The sequence below is a fragment of the Oryctolagus cuniculus genome, chromosome 2 (assembly GCF_051225735.1).
Source record: "Oryctolagus cuniculus isolate XC-2025 breed Fujian yellow rabbit chromosome 2, ASM5122573v1, whole genome shotgun sequence".
NCBI lineage: Eukaryota > Metazoa > Chordata > Mammalia > Lagomorpha > Leporidae > Oryctolagus > Oryctolagus cuniculus.
In genome coordinates, this window is record NC_142868.1 from 65,801,967 (window position 1) to 65,807,611 (window position 5,645).

A 5,645-nucleotide genomic window follows, 5' to 3' on the forward strand; every position below is an offset into this window, starting at 1 on the left:
GCCGCTGCAGCCGGTGCACCGCGCTGATCTGAAGCCAGGAGCCAGGTGCTTCTCCTGGTCTCCCATGGGGTGCAGGACCCAAGCACTTGGGCCATCCTCCACTGCACTCCCGGGCCACAGCAGAGAGCTGGCCTGGAAGAGGGGCAACCGGGACAGAATCCAGCGCCCCGACCAGTACTAGAACCCGGTGTGCTGGCGCCGCAAGGTAGAGGATTAGCCTAGTGAGCCGTGGCGCCGGCTTCATTCATTCTTAAAGACTGAGTATGGCTGAAGCAGCTATTATTTTGCTGCGTCTTCTGTTCATTCAGCACCAGAAGCTTTGTCTTTGCTATTTCTTTCTCTTTTTAAAAAAATATTTATTTGACAAAGAGACAGTGAGTGAGCAAGAGAGAGCGAGCAAGCACACCGATCTATGCTGATTTACTCCCCAAATGTTTATAAACAGCAGTGTCTTGAGCCAGGTCAAAACCAAGGGCCAGGGAACCCAATCAGTCCCCTCATGTGGGTGGCAGGGACCCATCTACACGAGCCATCCCACATTTCAGGACTCTTGTTCCTTCCCAGTCATTGCTTTAACTTCTGGAAAAGAGATCTTGTAATATTGAGAATTCAACTGGATTGGACGTTGGGTTTTAGAAAACTTGACTCTGGGGACAGGTGCTGTGGTGCAGTGAGGTAATCCGCTGCTTGAAATGCCCACACCTCTTACTGGAGCACAGTTCAAGTCCTGGTTACTCCACTTCCGATCTAGCTCCCTACTCACCGGAGGATGGCTCAGATACTTGAGTTCTTGCCACCTATGTGGGAGTCCCGATAGAATTCCTGGCTTCTGACTTCAGCCTGGCCCAGTCCTAGCTGTTGCGGCCATTTGGGCAGTGAACCAACAGATGGAATCTTTCCCTCTCTCTCTATCGTTCAGCCTTTAGATAGATAGATATAGATAGATACATACGTGTCTAGATAAATAAGTACATAAATATTTGTTTAAAAAAGGAAGAAAACCTGGCTCTGTAGCTACAAACAAATAAGTTGGATCTTTGTTTTGTTTTGCTTTTGTCTTTTCTAGGGGGAGAGGGGTCATTCAGAGAACCAATTTCAGATATCCTAGAACTGGATCAGAGAACACCTTCTCTGGAGCCACTTCGGGGTCTGATTTCCATGCAAGCCAGGGCTATAGGACAGGGGATTTATTTGAGGGATTGGACAGCACACAGCTGTGGGAGATACTGGAGGCCTCTATCCAGACTTTTGCTGCTCCTTCTGGCAAGGAAGACTCTGTGGGTTGTGAAGAGTGTCGTGGGGAAGGAAAGCTGGGTGTGTCAAGGGAGTAGCAAGGACAGACTGACTTGGGAGAACACGCTGGAGCCTGCAGGGCTCTCTGGGACCCATGAGAACAAACAGGATCCTGCGTTTCTATGATACGCGCCGGGTGATGTGTAGGAACTGCAGGTGCACCTGAGCCTGGACTCAGAGACATAAAAGGAAGGGGGAAGCGTTCGCCCAGCCGCTGGCTCTCGCAGCAGGATGTGCCTGCGGGTCAGCGGCATATGTGTAGGCTGGCACTGCCTGCAGAGTCGAAAGGCAGGGCAGAGGCCTGGCTTTTGTCTTCCAGACCTTGTGTCATGTTCTCTTGCTATCCACCCCAACCCAGAAACAGGCAGGGACGAGAGTGCTGGAAATGTAATTCCACCTGAGCTAAGCTGATTCCGGACAAAGTCACCAAACAGCAAACAGTCACTAGTTCCTGTTGTCATGGAGCTCACATTCTAGTGAACATCGGACAATAAATAAATAGTGTGTGTGTGTGTGTTCCTTACAGCAACCTCCTGTGATAAGTACCTTGAACAATGATTTGGGTTTGGTTGTTCCCCACCAAAACTCACATAGAGATCTAATAGCCAGTGTATTGCCAGGTGGGGCACTGTCCTTGTGGAAATGGGTTAGCCATTGCTGGGGTTTGGCCCCCTTTTCTCTCTCTGCGTGCACCCGCTTGTCATTCCACTTTCTGCCATGAGACCCCACTGGAAGCTGAGCAGGTGCAAGCATCATGTCCCTGGACTTCCAGAACCATGAACAGGAATATACCTCTTTCCTTTATATATTTCCCGTCTCAGGCATTCTGCTACAGCAATGGAAAATGGACTAAGGCACTTGTATTATCCCCTTTTTACCAACGAGGAACTTAAGGCAGAAACTGGTCAAGTATTCTGCTCTAGATCCCCTAGCTAAGAACGTGCCAGAGCCTAGCTCAGGGTCAAGGCCGTTTTCAATTAAAGCTCATGGCACTGACTGCTACTCTGCTTATTCTGCCTATGGCATTCCCCCCACACTCAACTTCAAGCTGAACCTTCTGTTCAGTAAAGTCACATGTCTTTCATAGTTTTTTGCATGCATACTCTTGTCCTTTATGTGCTTAACTTACTGATAATTCCCTTGCTAACAAGACATAAAGCTCTTTAAGAGATGATATGAAATATGTATGTGTTTTTCATGTTGGCTGCACTTGCTAAGGGTCTTGTGTATTCAGTTGGCACCTTGTAGCTTCTTGTGTTGCCTCAAGCCTTTGACGGCCAGAGCAAAAAAAAAAAAAAAAAAAAAAAAAAAGTACCCACAAGGTATGTGGACCTGTGGCCCAAGTAGTTAGCCTGCACAACATTTTTCTAGCATGCTTCTTGTTACCTTTTTGCAATACGCAGAAGAAAGGGGAGGCAGCCAGAGTTCCTTCAGGGATTCATCTCTGGGCCATTGTCAGGATGATCACATAATCCAGACAAGTCGGGACAAGGGAACAGTTGGGGAAGAGCCAGGGGTCACCGTGCGCTACGGCTGGCCAGACGGCGCTCCTGTTCAGACTTCTCTGAAGGAGGATCGTGCCGAAGGATTACAAGTGAATTCCTGTAGTTTATTCAGCCGGTGGAAGGTAGAAGAGACTCAGAACTTGAGGCCTAGCTCGTGTGTTTTTGTATGACTTTGGAATGAAAAGGCCCTTTGTTGGCTTCCACGCAGGTTTATTTAGCATTGAGCCCACTGAAGGCGGAAGGTGGTGTGTGACACTGACAAGGGGTCCCCACCTGTCTCTCATCTCGTGGGCGTTGGCTGCTGTTGGCGCCCATGGGACAAGAGCAGGGCTTTGTTTTGCGGCTGGGTTTCCTTTTTTGTCTTAACATCATTACAGTTAGATTTGCAGTATTTCCTCAAATATGTAAGGGAAGGGAGTGGCGACTTCCTAAAGGAAAGTATTTGTATTTTTAGACTGAAATACTCTTTCACAAAGCTTTTTTTTTGAAAACACGTACAAAAAGAGCATTCTGAACAGCAGAAAATCTGAAATAATAATTAAGGTAGTTTTGCTTCTTAAATGTATTTTAATCAGAAAGAGATGAGCAATTTTGTTTATTTTAAAAGAAGACCAAAAACAACAACAACAAACAGTGCTTCTGGATTTTAGAGTATCTGCCTGGACTCCATTTTCATCTGAACTCTTTGGCTCATGTGTCAGCAGCTTCCTGGAGAGCTGTGCCCCTCGAAATGATCGGGTCCAGGTCAAAATGCATGGATAATGAACTTGGGAAGAGGGAAGGAGGTGCTTTGTTGTGACAATGCAGATCTCACCATTTGTCATAAGCTTCCTGTGTGGCACAGCTCCAGGGAGCCCCATGGGTCACCTAGTCCCTTGTTTCTTGTGTTGCTGACCGTGTGCCCAGGAATCTGCCTGCTTGTAATGTGGTCAGGTGGGCTGGTCCAGTAACCACCTGGGACGATGGCCTCATTTAACACACGACCAGTCAATGGTCCAAAGAGGCCATGGGTCTCAGACCAGCAGCCAATTTAAAGCAGAACCACTTGGGACTTGATTTAGACAGCATGCTGTCCAAATGTTGGGTATCAACAGGATAGATGAGGCCTCCGTGTGATGCTTTAGGGGTCTCTGGGAAGACAACTCCCACCCCAGTCTCTCTCCACTCCTTTCTTTTTTTTTTTTTTTTTTTTTTTTTTTTTTTTTTGACAGGCAGAGTTAGACAGAGAGAGAGAGAAAAGTCTTCCTTCCTTCCATTGGTTCACCTCCCAAATGACCCCCATGGTCGGTGCACTGCGCCAATCCAAAGCCAGGAGCCAGGTGCTTCCTCCTGGTCTCCCATGCGGATGCAGCTTGGGCCATCCTCCACTGCCCTCCCGGGCCACAGTAGAGAGCTGGACTGGAGGAGGAGCAACTGGGACAGAATCCAGCGCCCCAACCAGGACTAGAACCTGGGGTGCCGGCGCCGCAGGTGGAGGATTAGCCTAGTGAGCCGTAGTGCCGGCCTTATTTATTTATCTTGAAACCCATTTAAGAGGACACACAGCACCTTTACCTCACGGTTGGAGATAAAATGTGAATCCTTCTTAGGAAAGATGTTGTCATAAAAATACCCAAAGCTGGGGCCGGCGCTGTGGTGCAGTGGGTTAGCGCCTGGCCTGAAGCACTGGCATCCCACATGGGCACTGGTTCGAGTCCTGGCTGCTCCACTTCTGATCCAGCTCTCTGCTATGGCCTGGGAAGCAGTAGAAGATGGCCCAAGTTCTTGGGTCCCTGCTCCCACGTGGGAGACCTGGAGGAAGCTCCTGGCTCCTGACTCCTAGCTCCTGGCTTCAGATTGGTGCAGCTCCCGCTGTTGTAGCCAACTAGGGAGTAAACCAACGGATGGAAGACCCCCCCCCCCCCGCTTCTCTTCTCTCTGTGTAACTCTTTAAATAAATAAGTAAATATTTAAAAAAATACCCAAAGGTAAAAAATAAATAAATGAGATTAAAAAAAAATTTTTTTTAAATACCCAAAGCTTTGGCAATGTGACAGAATCTGAGAAGCTTGTCACTGGAGGAAGAGAGAGTGTGAAATTGGGCAGGGCCTGAAGTGTGCCCCTGGATGGAGGGATTGGAAAACCATCCAGAGGATGGGAGTTTTTTTGTCGAATAGTTTTGTTAAGAAAAAAAATCAGACATCTATAAAAATTCAAAGCTCAGTGTCGTAATCATCCGGATCCCTACCATTGGCAGTGGGAAGTTCTGACTTTCCCAGCTGACTAACGCAGCCTGTCCATGGGCACATTGTGTGTGCACGTGTGCAAGTGTGTGCGCGTGTGTGTAGATGAGTGAGCGTGTGTCAGCAGCGGTCTGCGCTCTCCAAAGGCAGGAATGACAGGGTGTGCTGCATGGGGGTTAGAATTTCTCCAGGCCACAGAGGCAGTGCAAGCTGGTAGTCCTCTGACTTCTGGCGTCTCCAGTCCTGCCCTGTCTGTTGTACTACAGAGCTTACTAGTAAATGTAACAATCCATGCCCATCATTTTTCTCATACTGTGAGTGTTCAAGTTGCTTTCATACACTGCCTGCTCTTCACAGTCATTGCTCCCGGAGTTAAGGAAGAGACGTAACTAGGGAGGGGAGGCTGACAGAGGGCGTGGAATGGCCCGAAGGCAGAGGGTTTCCAGGGAGCTGAAGTGCAAAACCGGAGGAGCTGTTTTCAGAGACAAGGCACTTCTAGGAAACAAACAAAGCTGCTACCAGTGAGCCCTCATATCCTATTCTCTCACCCCCAGGCGGGGAACTTCTATTTTTTCTGAGAAAGAGAGAGATCTACCTTCATCTTGTTTACTCTTCAAATGCCCTG